The 17,700-nt window shown below is 33.6% G+C and overlaps 1 pseudogene; it reads right to left on the reverse strand.

The window, feature by feature from the left end:
* Positions 1-16,150: 16,150 nt before the first annotated feature.
* LOC110595883 lies at positions 16,151-16,497 on the reverse strand (annotated as a pseudogene).
* Positions 16,498-17,700: the final 1,203 nt, after the last annotated feature.

Genomic DNA, 17,700 nt, shown 5'->3' on the forward strand with positions numbered 1-17,700 from the left:
ATATCAAGTAACTCTGTTTAGTTTTAGTGAATTTTCAGTGATCAGCCTGAGTTTGCAACTGTCATCTGTTAAGCAGGTAAATTTTTAGTTTGGAATATAAGAACTTCACATTCAAAGTAACCATGGAACTTGAAGCTATTTCTGAGTAATATCCTAGATATTGCTATGTTAAACGACCCTAACAGCTATGTTTAGTTGATTCTCACTTGTTTGCTCTTCTTGAAAGATAAACAAAAATAGATATTTCTGTCTTTTCTCCTCTAAAGTGAAGTTGGAGAAAAAGTTGTTAGCATTTCAGGAATGATGCTTAGCTTAAATTTTTTCTCATAATAATTTTATGCACATATTATTACTTGATGGAGAAACTGCTACCCTAAAAGTAACTGAAAAGTCTATAGTCCATGAAACTTATAAAATATCAGGGCCAATTTATACTTTTTAGAAGCTTTTTTACACTACTTTTTGGAGTTTTTTATCATTCTACGTTTGGGGAAAACATAGAATAGGACAAACTTCAATCCCAAAATAAGAAATATGTCTTCTATGATAACATTAACAGGCCATTTCCATGTTGTCCCAAATTACCTATTAGTTGTAGAAACTTGAAAATCTTTTAGCGATTACTTTGCACCCAATAGCCACCACAAATTGAGAGGACTACATAAATATGCCTAAAAACCTTAGCTTCAAGCACAATGTTGCCTCTGAGTCAGAATCTGCGAATAACTTGTAGATGTTGGTTAAAATAATCCCTCATCTAGTTCTGAATTTCCTTTCTTTCAATTGTTCAAAACCAACTTAGCCATCAACCATGATAGCAGCTGCCAGTATAATATATATATATGCATATATATGTCTATATATACACACATACACACATATATACATACACATATATATACAAACACATACATATGTGATATGAAGGATTAGACTAAAAAAACAGAATTTATTTATAGAAAAATATGAGATCTTACATGTTTAAACTTGTCACCTTCAAAGTACTTTTTGATGCAATACACCTATTGAAAGTCTTTTTCCACTGCTCAAAACAGTTTTTGAACTCATCAGTTTTTATGCCTTTTAGTGCTTCTGCCACTTTTTATTTCACCTCTTCTATACTGTCAAAATGTTTCACTTAGAGGACTTTTTTCATCCAGGGGAATAGTCGCTCAGGGTGTGATGGGTGAATAAGGAAGGCAGGGCACGGGGTCATGCCGTTTGGGGTCAAAAACTGCTGAACACTCTGCCAGTGTGAGTAAGTGTGTCAGTAAATCATGCATCATGAAATGGGCAAACACACTGAAAGAATCTCCATAACAAATTCACTGAAGTGAAACACACCCTTTCACAACAATAGCTGGTACACTGATGCTGATGGGTTCCTAGAACACTTACCTACCTAGCAGGGAAACCTGTACTTCAATGGGCTTACCCTCCAAAAGATTAACTCTAGGTTTTTTGGTTTGTTATATAAATAATATATATACTGTACAGATACACATACATATACATGTATATATTTATACATAGACATTTAAATACATCTAAGTATATATACTTACATATGTATTTATATTTAAATATATTTATATTTATGTATATATTCTTAAAAATTACAGTAAAAAAGAATCCAAATAGAATCCAGAGACAAGGCATCAAGGAGTTTATTATGTGGTTTGAGAAAAATATATAGAAAATAGCTGAAAATTTGTAGCAATAAGTGAAAATTAATAAAATTTGGTAAAAATGTGCATTTGAAGGACAGCATAATCAAGAAATTAGTAAAAATTACAATTTTTTAAAAAGTCAAAGTCAAGATTTTTAAGTGGCATCTACTACTTTTATCTTACTAAAATGTTAATTACTCTTTTTTGTAATCAATGTAGAAAATATAAATAAATATGAAAATCCATTTTAATTCTACTACATAAGAAATAATAAACATGTCCCTGTGTTTCCAGTTTTTACTTCTGTAATTATAGAATTTTATGCAGCTGTTGTCTTAGTTTTTGAATGGATGCTGTGGTATGCCTCCCAGATACCCTCTTCATCCCTGAGGCATTCTTTCTCCAGCTTCTGGAAGTACTGGATTTATTGACCCTCAGCTAAATGACTGGTTGAGAATCATTCTCAGTTGAAGGGATTTCTTTAGGAGTGACTGAATACCTAGTCTCAACACCTCCCTCTGCTTAATCCTTTTAGTCCCTTAAAGGTGTTAATCCAAGGGCAGTCCTTAAAAAACTTCCTGTAACAGAATCCCTGTCACAAGAAATCTCACCTAATATACTTCTCCAGTGATTTTTTAAATTGTTGATTTTTTAAATCATTTACCCCACTTGAAAATATTTATTGTTAGCATAGCATTAAGAAATTAAAACTCTGTGTAAAATACTTTCAGTGACTCCATGATCTTTTATTATATGCACATACTATTCCCTATTATTGAACATTTAAAATGAGGAATTTAGGGTTAAAGGCACAAGAAAGCTGTGGAAAACAAAAACTCTTATATCAAGGTTGGAAGGTAAAATGTGCAATTTCAGAAAAGGAATACATATTTAATTTGACAAGAGCAGCAATTCTAAAAAGCAAAAATGGTTAGCTAGGAAAAGCAACTGACAGAGGAACTCTCAAAAGCATAAGATAGCCAGATTAGAATAATAAAGAGTAAGCAAATTACTTGATGAAAAAAATAGCATTGGAGGAAAATTATTTTAGAGGATACAGGGAATTAAGCACAGTGGAGAAACCCTGGAGGCAAGGTAGTGACTAGGTACCTAGCACAATCATGCAGATGACAGACCCTTGCCTGAATAAAGTGTTGGCTATTAAGATAGAAAGGAGGCTCAAGAAACATAACAGACCAAAATATAAGTGTCAAGGCTTAGTGATGGATTTGATCTAGTGAAGAAAATAGAAAGTAAAAGTGAAAATGATTATGAAATATTTACCCTGGGGAACTGGGAGAAAGACCTTTAATGTTAGTGGTGAAATTGGGAAAGAGTGACTGTTGATAACAGAAGATGATTAACTTCCCATTTGATGGGTTAAATTCTTGATGTCAGGATTTCTAGGAGGGGATGTGTAAGCAACTTAAAGTTAGATAATGCTGTGAGAAGGAGGTTAAACATATTTATTTTCTCTGTAAGATAAGAAAAAAAAGGAAGAATTTAATTGTAGCAAAATACAAAACAGAGCAGTGTTAAAGCAACTAATACAATGCAAAGCATTGGTGTTTTTTCAAGTAATTAGTATTATCAGTAAGAAATCTTAATCTATCTAAATTGCAAATATATGTGTGTGGGGGGATGTATACAAGCATATACTTATATATGTGCATATATATTTCTAAGATTATTATATTTATACATTTTCTCTATAACTTAAAATTAAGCATAGAATATCAGATTTCTTGGGACAATATGTAGATCTTATATGTATAGAAAAATAAATATGTTATTTCATCAATACTAAGTTTTATTTCTCATAACAACAAAAGTACTTGCTCATTTTTGTAGACGAATTAGGTTTGTGATCTTTAGATTCATTCTTAAGGCATATTTGATGTTAAATATAAGAAATTAGAATTATTTGATGAGTACAAAATAATCAAAATTGTTTTGGAGAATTTGCTTGGAATCTTAAATTTGCATTATAATCAAACTAAAGAATGATCCATTTGTTGAATGATATTCAGAACAGAGAACCAGTGTTAATTGGTAATTTATTAGTACAATTCGTTTTTCACTGATTCCTTTCCCAACTTGTTCACAAAATAGTTATTTCTGAGAGCTGCTGGGGAATACACGATGCTCTTGTATAGTAGTTAAGCTCTAGGTTTCCTGACTGATGTTGGGAAAAGAGGCCATTTGAAAGTCCTTTGTAGCCGGGCTCGGTGGCTCAGCCTGTAATCCTGTGCCTTTGGGAGGCTGAGGTGAGTGAATTACCTGAGCCCGTGGGTTCGAGACCCGCCTGGGCAGGTGAGACCTCATCTCTACAATAAATCAAAAATTAGCCGGGGAAGGCTGAGGCGGAAGGATCCCTGGAACCCAGCAGGGCGAGGCTGCGGTGGCCAGGAGCGGTCACTGCACTCCAGTCTGGGCGACAGAGTGAGATTCCAACTCAAAAAAAAAAAAAGTCCTTTGTTTCTTCTTTCGCTTCCAAGCCCCACTGAAATAAGAGCAATATTTGTGCCAACGGTGCAGTCTACCTAAATTGTTTATTTATATATGTTTGTGTATATGCAAGCATACACATATATGTGCACATATATTTTCTAAGATTATTATAATTATATATTTTCTCTATAACTTTGAAAACTAAGTATAGAATATCACATTTCTTGGGACAATATATGTATCTTATGTATATTATCTTATTGTTTTTACAACCTTCCAAAAGCCATAAACAAATGCCAAAGCAGTAGCAGTCACTTACTGTATTCTCAATAAGCCTAACGAAGTTATAAAAAATAACATCCACAATAAGGTTTCGTTGCTATGTACATGTAGAGTTTCTCTCCATAAGGACTTGCCACAAGTCATTCCCATTATCTTTTCTCACTATTGCATGTATCTCTCATCCCTATTTTCCTCAACATCCTTAATATAATGACTCATGCAAATTGACTTTTAGTGGCCTTTTACCAGAAATTTCTGGTCATGTGTTCTAGCAATGGCTATATCTCAAGCTGGGATGCCAGTTACTTTTTTTTGGGTGACCATGTAAGAGTCAATACCTAAAATTCGGAATTAGGAAAGGATAAATAGTCAATCAGGTACATACTAATAGTAATGAACTGAAAACTGGTGGAGTTTAAGATACCAACATTTGTAGGTATGTTGTTATAATATTATTACCGAAAGTAAGATTTGTCATGACACAGATGTGTGTTAGCAACATTTGTTTTGGGCACTTCTTTAAACTTTTCTCTTTCTTTCTACAGCAGTCCAAGTGCTATGATTTGAATACGGTTTGCTTGGCCCTGCCAAGCTGCATGAAACTTAATCCCCAGTGTTGTAGATGGGGCCTAATGAGAAGTGTTGGGGTAATGGGGGTGTATCAGAGCCATTCTTCTGGTAATGATAAAGAATTACAAAAATATTAGTCTCCAGAAAACCTGATTATTAAAAAAAGCCCTGCACTTCCCTACTCTCTCTCTCTCTCTCTCTCTCTCACCAAGAGATGTCTACTTCCCTTCACCTTCTGCTATGAATGAATACTTCTTGAGACTCTCACCTGAAGCAGAGGCTGATGCCATGCTTCTTGTACAGCCTGAAGAATCATAAGCCAATAAACCTCTTGTCTTTATAAATTACTTAGCCTCATATATTCTTTTATAGCATTACCATTGGACTCATACACCGGGCTTCTCCCTGCTTTGCAAAGGCTAACCCCAAAACTACTGCAGGATTATCCTAATCTAGTCTCTATTACATATTTCAAAAAATTTTGATAATGCGCATATATGAATAAATGTAACAAATGGGTAATTTGCATAAGATAATTAAACAGGAAACCATCAGTATTCAACATTTACAAGAAGGAAAATAGTACTGAATGATGATTAATATATAAGATTAAGCAAAACCACATTGAATAATGTTTGTAAATTATTTATAATGTACTTTATCTACATTAATGCCAATGATAATCCTTAATAAAGAATGTATTTACATTTTTATTGAGGATTTAATTTATCTCAAATAATCTTTTGCTTTTCTTATAATATCTTGAATTCAAAGGATTCCAACTGGTATGAATAAGGGCTGTTTCCTGACATAGATAAAGCTGGCTTTTGTATTTGTCAACCTGATATTCAGTTAAACAAATTAGATAAACAAACTGGAATGTGTACAGAAAGTCTATGTTTGCTATAATTAATAATGACTACAAATTAGATACTATTTTTGTGCTTTTGTTTGCACTTTGTTCAGCATCTTATGTGTTTTATTCCATATAATTCTCACAGTGACCTCATCAGAGGTCATACTGTAATGACCAATGTTATGAATAATGTAATTGAGTTGTGGAAGATGATCATGGTCATATCGGTGAACTAGGATTGAAACCTGTGTGAGCTAACCCAGTAGTGTGGCAGCATCTATTTGATTGACCCATTGTGCAACAGATTCTTACTGTTTGACCATTACTCCTTTCTTGTGCATCAAATAACTCCTACCATCTTTCCATAGATACCCAGAACTAAGTGGGTAGTGCCTACCAATTAACATAGCATACATTATAAAATAAAGGTTCTTCAATAGGGAAGGGAATTTCTTTTTTATATTCTTCTTTACAATTCTGTTTTTTTCTTTTCTGATGCACAACATAGTACTTTTCTTCAGTATGAGGAGATGACATCTGTGCTGTCTATAAGGATACTTTCTGATTTTTTTCCCTCATAACAAAGAAATTCCACAAAATGGAGAAAATACAGTGCTGAGAGTTCAAAATAAATGGTCAATTCTGTAACTTAAATACAGCTTATGTTCATGGGGGTTACTTTCAAATTTGACAGATGTAAACATATATGATGAGAGTGTGGAAATAACAGTAAAAAGAATGATTAAAAAAACTTGCTTCCACTTGCCTCCTTCTGTTTAAAATTGCTTTTATTAATTTTAGATAATTATCATTAAAATTCTTTTGGTGACAGCAATAGCAAACTGTCTCACTGAAATCTTGGTTTTCATGACAGAAAACTGCAATTCATCAAACTAAGCAATTCTACATTTCACATTATGCATGTTAACTCTAATAACGGTGTATCATCACCAAGTATGCACATTAAAGACACATACATCAAAGTATAATATCCCATGCCATGTTAAAAATGTCATTAATGCTTGAGGCTTATGTTTTTCCCAAAATGCATTTTCAATTTTGTTTTCAAAGAAAGGTGTGTGTGTTTCTTTATTTTCTCTTTGTGACTAGGAATTTCTTGTAGAATGAGGAAATAATATTTTAAACACTTTTGATTCCATATAAATTAAATCCAAGTGTTCTTTGTTTATTCAAGAATTAAGAGTCCACAGTTGGAATCTGTCTACCTATCTCTCTCTCTCTCTCTCCTCTCTCTCTCTCTCTCTAGAGGGAAATAAAATCATACAATCATGAGTGCTTTGGTGTATAATATTAGACATCCTCTGATTTTGAATGATTCTCAACCCAGATTGCAGGAAATAGTGAATTGAGGGGAGTTAGTGAAATGATTTTTTTAAAAAGTCTTCTAATCCTGTCTTTTAGGAGAGGACATGACATTTTGGTAAATTGGAAAGTAGAGGGTGCTGGTGCCTTTCAGAAGATGTAAAACGCTTCACTTGGTACTAATGTACATATAGCAATTAGTTACTTGTCATGATGGGTGTTCCCTAAGGCAGCGCACTTTCTCCATTAGTGTTTATATCTACATGCCATTATACATCGGGCAGCACTAAATAGATGAGATACGTTCAGAGAATTACTCAAATCATGTACCATCAAGAAAAGTGATATTAGCAAACAGTATTAGCATACAGGTGGGATGGATCACTTAGACAGTTTCCAGTGAGATATTTATTTTTAAATCCTTCCTGAAAATGCAACATAGAGAACTGATTAACCCTTTTAAAAGAAGTTTTTTTTTTTATTGGTAAATATTTTTGGCTACTGAACTTGGCAGTTAGAGCTCATCTCCTCCTCCGACCCTTCTTCAAATATCCTGTCCTCTTCAGCTGGAAAATTCAAAGTTCTCGTCTGTTCAGAAAATACAAAAAAAATATTAATATCAACTTTATTATGAAATTTAAAATATAAGTCCATTCACATCCTGTCACATTTTAGGCTTGGGGTTATATCCAAAATGAAAGTAAGATTATGTTATTTTATGTTAATTGTCCCTAAATATATTCCTATTCATTTACCTCGCTGCTCTCCTTCCACATCAAGCTCTTGAATCGTCATTTTTAAAAGATAATTTAGCTTCAGCTTGACTTTTTTTCAAATATACATTCTTTTTTTTTTTTTTTTTTGAGTGGAGTCTCACTCCGTTGTGCACCGGAGTGCAGTGGCACGTTCCCGGCCACCGCAGGTTTGACCTGCTGGGCTCCAGCGATCCTTCCGCCTCAGCCTTACAAGTAGCCAGAACTACAGGAGTGTGCTACCACACCTGGCTAATTTTTTTGATTTATCGTAGAGATGAAGTTTCACCAATTTCCCCGGGCGAGTCTCGAACCCTTGGACTCAGGCAATCCACTCACCTTGGCCTCCCAAAGCGCTGGGATTACAGGCTGAACCACCGAACCTGACCACAAATACACATTCTATTTAAAAAACTATTAAGTTTTGTTTCACTAGCTTTACTATGGAAATTGTTAGAGCATAATTTTCCTTATTCACTAGACTTGCAGAAAATATTTATGAATGTCTCATATTTACAAAAGATTAGATTATCAGCATCTGTTGTTTAGGCTAGGGTGCATATTTTGTTTAAAACGTGTCACAAGGTGTACTATTTACCTCTATTTCGGTCTCTTTCTTATACTTACTCAAAATGCATTTTCAGGCCAAGTAGAATAACTTGCATAGTATAGATAACACTGAAACATCAAAGCCTTGAATCAGAGTTTTTCATAATTTTGTTTCAAGAATTTAAATGGTTCTTATTTACTAGTCATCTAAAAATTATGACCCTTTAAAAAATAAGTTTCTATGCTTTATTATGAAGAAGAAGCTAAAATAATTGGTTAATAATTGATTCATGGCCTTGGAAATATCAAATTTATCTGTACTAATAGATTTTTTAATACAAAAAAACACTTTTGTACTGGTATTAATTGCAAATAGTACTACTTATTGAAATTTATTATTTATTGCATACTCGAAAATTCCAAATATTATTCAAAGAAGGGAATTTAAATATAAGGTAATTAATGTGAAGTTTTCTGATATTAAGTAGTTTTGAATCTTAAAAAATCTGACTCATCATTTACCTATTATGGTTTCTGAGCGAGTGCATATTTACCTGATACTTAATAAAAAAAAGAAAAAATTGTCCGTGGTTAAAAACATTTAATATTTATCTAAATCATGTGTTTTGATCCTTGGAAATTAACTATCATGGTCACTAAATAAAAGCCACCCTTACTTATTACATTATTTATAGCCACTTAGATAGTAACCCATAGAATACAGAAAATTTGATTATAAAATATAAATATATAACTCCTAAAACAGGAAAATATATTGCTATATGCACACCAGTGTTTAGATTTCTCTTTTGTGCATGTACCCCTAACAATATTATTCAGAATTGTGGCATTCAGTACACAGAGAAAGCATTCAGTACACAGAGAAAGCACGCATTGTCCTTGAAGGATCTTTTCTATTGTGAATCTTGGATCTTTTCTATTGTGAATCTTGGTCAGGGAAAATTTAGCCTTGAGTAAGTTCTCAAGGCAAAATCTGTGGAAAATAAAAGACTGAATAGTCTGGAAATATTTCTTGATCAACATCCCTCAAAATAACTAAGAAAGGAAAATTCTTGGCAGACACATTTATAATACTACACATGGACCACTCAGGACAGGATCTAAGGGTTGTCACCCTTCTGTCTAATTAGAAAATCCTACACAATTCTATTTCATTGCTGTTTTTAAATAACAATTGTACAAGCATACTTTCAAAAAGTATGCCAACCTCAAGGAAAGTCTTATAAGTTAGTTCATATAATAGCGTTGTTTGTATGGTGAATCATACCATCTGATGAATATGTTGTTCATTTTTTTTAACTAATTCAATAATCGCGAACCTATTTTGTAAAATGTTTGAGGTGAGATGAACTGTATTAACTATATATATTTATTTTAAGAGCTATATGAAAAACCCAAGATGTTTTACTGAATATTGAGATGACAGAAGTAATTGTGTGTAAGCCTAAAAAATGTATTCCAATCTCTATAAGATACTGTTTTTTTAATTTATGACAACTCACTGGTATAAATACTAACTTTTCCAACATATTACATTTAAGTATTGTTTTTAGCAAATTCTGTTGTATGGTTATAAAAATAAAAGGGTCAATTGAGCGATGTTTCAGGTTTTTCCTGATTTTGTTCCATTGGAGGAAGAAAATAAGTTCAAAATTGTTCAAGACTCTGTTTAACAGATATTCACTTATTAACTACTTTGTGCAAAATATACTGCTAAACATGACTGGCTACATAGTTTGTGGACCCAGTACAAAAGGGAATTTTAGTGACATGTTCACAATATAATTTCCAGATGGAAATGGACTTTTCCAAGACTATAGCATTGGGTGACTGTGCAAGTTGCATGCCCATGGAGCCTCTCTGGCTGATATGGAGTATCTAAAGATGAATGCCACATTTCTTCTTTGGATCAGGAAGAAGAAGGGCATAGGGAGTTTTAGTCTGCTCCTCTTTACCTGGAAGCTCACCTGAATGATTGATTTCATTCTGGTAAGCCAGGAAAGGTTTATGAAAGAATTAGTATCTGAAAGACATGCTGGGTTTGGCACGGTGAAAATAAGGAAATAAAATTAGACAAGGGCATGTAACTGAGCATAAGTTCGGGAATAGAAAAGAGCAACGCATGCTGGATATAGTGTGTAGATTGAGTTATGTAGAGTAGGCAGGGAAGATAAAATTATAGGTTGGTATCAAAACAAGAATGACATGAATGCTAGTATAGTGAGTTTGAATTTCACCTTGTAAGCAAATGGAAGCCTTTGAGTAACATGATCGCAAGCAGGCTACAGGATGAAATGGAAGGAGAAGATAAGGAAAGATACGAGGGTCCAGTGTCTAGTTAGTAACCCTGTTACACTAGTTATCGGGGCCTGGATTAGGGAGACAGCAACAAAAGTGGAAAACAAGCCCTGGATATAAAAAGCATTGCAAATGAAGTATTGATAGACAAGGGATACTATGAAGAAGGATACTTTAAAATGACCATGGCACTCAAGAGACTTAGATAAAAAGAAGAAAAACAAGGATCTCGATAATTTAGAAACCAATCCCTGAAACTCCAAATGATGAGTCTATTAATAAACATGAAAACAGGAAAAATACAATGCAATAGGAATATACCCTTTAGCCATAAATTAAAGAAGATTGACTTTTTTGGGGAAAAAAAAACACATAATGTTTGAAAGCACAGATGGTTAAGTAGACAGCAGTCAAAAAAATATACTTTTTTAGGTTACTACCTGTTTCTGTAGCTAGACAGTCAAGGATCACGTATGTATATCATATCAGGTTTGCACTGGTTCTCACAAAATTTAGGGAGGTGTTTTTCTACATTAAGAGTTATATGGAAGCAACAGTAATTCAGCAATCTTTCTTTTTGAACTCTAGAACTCCTTATATTCTCAACATATGTTTTTATCATCTACTAAGTACCAGGCACAATAGAAAGCCCTGGGACATAAAACATAAAAAAGAGATACCCTCAGCTTGCATATAATTCTACAAGGGGAAACAAAACATGATCTCCATAATAATAGCAATGTAGGGTACCCCAAAAAAGAGAAAATTAGTCTTTCTGAGTGGATCAGAATCTCTTTCATTATAGCAATCCTTGCACTGAATGTTTAAGGGGCACTTTTGCAGTCTTGACTGTATTTCTGTCTGTATACTCTAGAATATTAAGAAATTTGTAACAAAATATTTTTGTAACTCTCCAAAAGACAAATATAACAATATCAAATACTTTAGTGATAATAAAATGTTTACTATTCAAATATTTTTATAACTTTTTTTGCTAATAAATGGAGACAAAATCAGTGTTCAAATTTAAGAATATAGTGGAATAAGTATGTAAAAATATACTACTTGTAGCCTTTTTGGATTTTTTTTCTTTCTATAAACTTGAATGTCTCTTTTTTTAACTCACAATCTCGGTTATATACACTTTTATAACATGCTTGGACATTGTGTAATTGAGTCATACATGTGTTTTAGGACAAATATTGGGAGATGCTATGTCCAATGCCAATGTCTATACTATTTAAACAATGGAAGAATCAGGTAAGTAACAACATTTGGACAGCAAGTCAATACAACTATGAAAGGTCTCCAATAATGAGCAAATTCAGACCAATACAGTTGGAGTATTTGGCCTTCTTATTGACAAAGGTTGCTTTCAATCACACTGTATCTATTACCATATCAATCATCACTCTAAATGAATACAATGTTATCATTGACAAAGACATCACTTAAGCCGAGAAAGTAAAGATTCTAAATAACAAAATAATGAAAGGTAGGTTGTTCACTGCAAGAAAATGAAAAATATGCCTGAAGAATCTATTCATATATAGGATGGTAAAGACATTGGGGACCAGTATGAAAAACAACAACAAAAACACTTGCAAAGACCTTGAAATAGGTGATATTTAATATCACATTGCTGTTTATTAAAGTGAATGCAACTGGATTTTTCCTTGGTATACAAGTTGAGATACAGAATTGAACTGGTAAAAATGATTTACATGCAGGATTAAAATATCGGCAGCTTTATAGAGTGAAATGTCACTATTTTGCTGTACCTTCAAGTTTTACATTTCCTCCTTTGAATCCCTGTCAGCCTTCATGAACAGCAGAGAGTTTAATCAATGCTTGTGGTAGCGATAGCATAACATTGAATATTTCTCTTGGTAATCATCAAAATGGTGTTTAGTAAGCATTGCTTTAGTCATAAAGTGGCTATGCATATATCCTAATTATCGTGTTACAAATTAAAGAATACTCTACGGTAAAAATGACAGGCATTTAAAAGAAGGCTTTATTTCCACTAAATAAACTATTTTGTGGTTAATGATTTAGACTAAAGCATTTGACTTGCAATAAGAAATTCAAAGATCAGAAAATTCAAAAATTTTAGTTGTCATACTTGAAGTCAATTTTTAAAAAATGTATGATGCAAAACACTTATGGAACAAGACTCTGTGTGTGTAGTGTGTTTGTGTGTGGGGGGAATAATTTAATATTCTTTAAAAACTTGGATTTAGTTTGTAATTTTTCTCCATTGTAAAGAATCATCCTAGTAAAATTCACATGGACTCAGACACAGGAAAGAAAGGGTGTTTATTGTCTTGGGATAAAAAATGTGAACTATTTATTGAGATTAATTTGTTAGAAATCAAAAAAATATTCAGGGGTTTAGGAAACAAAAGAAGGGGTAAAGATGATATAAAATAACAAAAGAAATCAAGGGCAAAATTCCAAACAGATTCAGCTGAATGGAGGGACTATGAGGAATAGCAAGACACATTTGGCCATTAATGAAAATCATACAAATGAGTGTGAGAAATGGCTGGACAATTTTATGGGAGGGAGTAGGAAGAGCATGCAAAGTACGGATGCATAAAGGTCACAAAGAAGAGAAATGGGAGAAAAGAGGCTTACAGCAATCTACCTTTATTAGGCCAATGATTACTACTCACCTAGAAATTGCTTCTCAAGCCTATAAAATATCTGAGCTTCTAAGTTAAAGGGAAACACTGTTGCTACTTATGAATGTTTTAAATGATCTGGATGTATGTCTTCAAAAATTTTTAGAAAATATTTTAAGCAGTAACCTAAACTCCTTTTGCTTTGAAAATAATTTCTGTAGATTAACCTTATTTTGCTGTTATACATACAAAAAACTTAAAACCTGAATCTTTAAAACTTTTGTTAAAAGAGGAAAAATAAAAGTAAGTCATTTTTTCAGGTAAATAAATTTGTATTTAATATATATTTATACAATGCATGTAAACTTATCTTCAACAGGCAAAAACAAGATTGGACAATTATCAAATGCATATTACAGTTTCAATCTCAGTGAAATGTTAAAACTAAATCACTTTTTCCCTTATAACTCACTTATATTAGAAGGATATCTCTCATAATTAACTCATAACAGAATTAACCTTCTCTTCCCTATTGACACAAATTTTTCATCATACATTGTAGACACTCTTTAAATATCTAGGTCATTTTCTCCCTGAATTGAATGATATAAACTAGACTAACTTTTGACATTAAGCACTAAAATAGCACTGTTATTTACATCTTTATTTTGCTCCAAATCCCACAAATTTGACCCTTGATTGTAATTGTACTTGCAAATAAATTTATTTTTCGCATGTTTTCTAGACTAAATATTTTGTAGAGAGTAAAGATATTTTTCTAACCAGTGGGAATAACAGATAGTGGTCTAGTCCCTTCATTAAATCACAATTTGAGTCTTTATACAGTAACTTATAAACCTGAATGCAAATGAAAACTTAGATTTATATTTTATTCAGCATATTACAACAGCACTTGAGAAACCTTTGTAAGCACCCAAACACCATATTTAATGTTTTATTTCAGAATGATAAATATATTGTAAATAAAAATAGAAAAAAAAGGAAAATAAGAAAACCTACAGTTAGGCACATGTTGTAATTTTAACACAGAAGCTTCAGAGATCAGATTACCCTACCCGAGTGAAATGGGTATAACACAGACAGATTCTTATCTGATCACAAGCTAGAAATAGAAGGCAGGAGACACTGAGTGGAGTTTCTAATCAGTATGAAGAAAGAGATTACATATAGAGCTATTTTAATTTCACCAATGTAAGAATAAAGAATTCATGAGAGTGAAACTTGCTTAAAGAAAAGATGTTGCTTAGATGTAAAAAAAAAAAAAAAAAAAAAGCCCTAAAATGAGCAAAAAGATAAGAACTAGCAAGCAGAAAAGCATTCTGTCCAAAGGAATTCAGAAGGAAAATTCTAACGGAGTCACATTATAAAATCTTGATCTGTCTAAGACACAGCCAATGAAAAGGGCGAAGAGAAGGAGAAAACCAAGGATATTATTAAAGTGTCTGTGTAGCACTGAGTGCCTGCATCTCAAAAACATCACCTAATCCTTAGCAAAAATCAAAAAATGAAATGTGAATAAGGAAGTGTAAAAGGAATAAAATAATTAACTAAATTTTATTCAAGCAGAGGCTTAGAGAATCAAACTACTGTTTGCAATTTTATTTATTCATGAATGGTGGAGCTGAACTATCTCAGATTTCTAGTTCTAGCTCAGGGCTTCACGCAGATATATTTGTGTCTCTATTTTATAGAAGAAATATCTGAGGACCAGAAAGTTTTTAAAAATAATTATAGAAACAAAAATAACTACTACATATATAACTAATAATAAGAATGTCTTAAAACAATAAATAGTAGCCAATACCTATAACCACATAAAAACATATCTTTTTTGATAAAATTTACCATGAGTTTTCTTCTTTTTTTTTTTTCAACACAAAATATAGTATCAAAATCCCCAAGATGCAGGATTAGCTTTAGGAAAAACATGAAACTTAACTGGCAAAATTAGTCCTTAACAATCCATTCCCAAACAGAGTTTTCAGATAAACATAAATATACATCCTTAGTTAACTTTCTTATTTCTGAATTCTAACTACTGTTCACAGACAAAATAATGCATAGCTTTTCTCCATGCTTTGTAGAGCTTGTTCCCTTCCTCTTATGGGATCCTCACAAATTTCTAGAAATGCCTCTGATATCTTGGACATTTCTACTCCATAGAGAAATGCATCTCAGAAGTATGTACATTGGATAACTGGCCTACCAGACCAATTCCAAGGCAGCAAGTTGAAGATGTGAATAGGAATCCTGGAATACTTTGAAGCTATACAAGCTATATGTATTTCCCATCAAAGTCCACCAAACTCCCCACCCCACCGCCCGTTTTGAACACTGTAGTTGAAGTCACTTCCCAATGTGCTTTTCACTCAGATGTTTTTCCTTGCTATTCTCTTTGAGAATCTTCACCATTTTTAGGATGCCAACTTTAACTTGACTGGGTTGAATAAACCCAATATGCACAGATGTCTAAACCCTTTTCACACAGCTATGCAAATTGTGGAGGTTAAGGACATAAATGTAAAAACGTTAAGGCTCAATTTACATAAATAATCTCTCTTCTCCATTAAATCACTATGTGGCACCTCACACTTGAACACTTGGTATAACATATCCACAAAACCCCCACTCTATCTAGTGCAGGTAGACTCAACATACTATATTGACTATAATTTCCATTTAGTTTTTTTTTCCAGAGGATAGTTCTTCAGTCCTTAAGGACTCAGTTCCTTACATGGGCTTTGGTGGAGGTCGTAGGGCAGCACTCCCAGGTCTAACACCAGATGGGGATGTTCGGTCCTTGACGGCTTCACGAGACCAATTCCTCACCGCCTTGCTGTGAATGGCACAATTCATACAGTAATGCAGCTTCACATACAGCTTGGAAAGCACATAGGCGTGGAAGACCCTCGCTTCAGAAATGTCTCTGACAGCTGCAGCCTCCACTATGTTTTGAATGAAGAACTTCCTAATATCCTTATTCTTAGGCGTGCATCAGGCGCAGTTAGTGCAGTGAATGGACTGCAGGTGGCCGCGACCCTTTTAGCATCACCATTGTTTCTTCTTTACTTTGTCATCTTGGAAGCGTGTCCTGAACATGAGTTTTCAAAGGATAAATATTATAAGATTATAATTTTATTCAGTTTCTGCTCATTCAACTTTTTCTGAATTATTAATTTTGTCAAGATGCTGTGGATCTCTCAGCTTTCAGCTCTCTAGGGTTTGCAGAGATTACATGGCAGTTGTAGTTGACTAGGGCAAGTTGCCATTTGAATAATTTGTCCTAGTTTATTCTAGTTCAGATCATTTTGGTATTGTCTGAGAAAACATCATTTATCCCATTCAAGTGATGAGGAATAGGAATCTTTGACACTCTGTGTACAGGCTGGACAAGTGACTACCACAGGCTTAAACTCAAAATGGCCAAGCAATTCATTTGTTTACTCTAAAGGTGTTTATTGAGATATAACTCTACAAGGCAGCTTGCATATGTTATTTCCAAACTTTACAAGCTCACCCATTCCACAAATAAAGAAATTTAGGTTTAATGGGGCCTTTCCAACAGTCTCAAGTATAGTGACTGGTCACTGAGCCTATGTGACTTTAACGTCTGTGCTATTTCTGCAACCTGCCATCAACCCACACAACCTCCCATCATCACCATGAAGGCATCTTCTAGAATCCTCTAACCTATTACCCATTGGATAATGTAGTCTTCCGGTAATATAACTTTGAGTCCAATGCCCACTCAAACAGGAGCATAAACAGAAGTTGGATTGATGTTTATTGGTCACTCATACAATTAGATAGAAGGAATAAGTTTAATGTTTGATAGTAGAGTTATGTGGTTATAGTTAAAAACAGTACATTGAATATTTCAAAATAGCTAGAAGAAAGGTGTTGAGATGTTCCCAACACATAGAAATAAGAAATACTTAGATGATGGATGTTCTAAACACCCTGATTTGATCATCGCACATTTTATGAACGTAAGAAAATATCACATGGTCCCCATAAATATGTACAAATATCATACTATCAATACAAATTTTTTTTTTTTTTTTTTTGATCTGGAGTCTCACTCTGTCGCCCAGATTGGAGTGCAGTGGCCGCTCTCGGCCACCGCAGCCTCAACCTGCTGGGCTCCGGCGATCCTTCCACCTCAGCCTTCCAAGTAGCAGGAATTACAGGCATGCGCTACCACGCCCGGCTGATTTATTGTAGAGATGAGGTCTCGCTGCCCAGGCGGGTCTCGAACCCTCGGGCTCAGGCAATCCACT

This window comes from Carlito syrichta, unplaced genomic scaffold (genome assembly GCF_000164805.1).
Source record: "Carlito syrichta isolate Samal-C Ts95f unplaced genomic scaffold, Tarsius_syrichta-2.0.1 Scaffold305058, whole genome shotgun sequence".
NCBI lineage: Eukaryota > Metazoa > Chordata > Mammalia > Primates > Tarsiidae > Carlito > Carlito syrichta.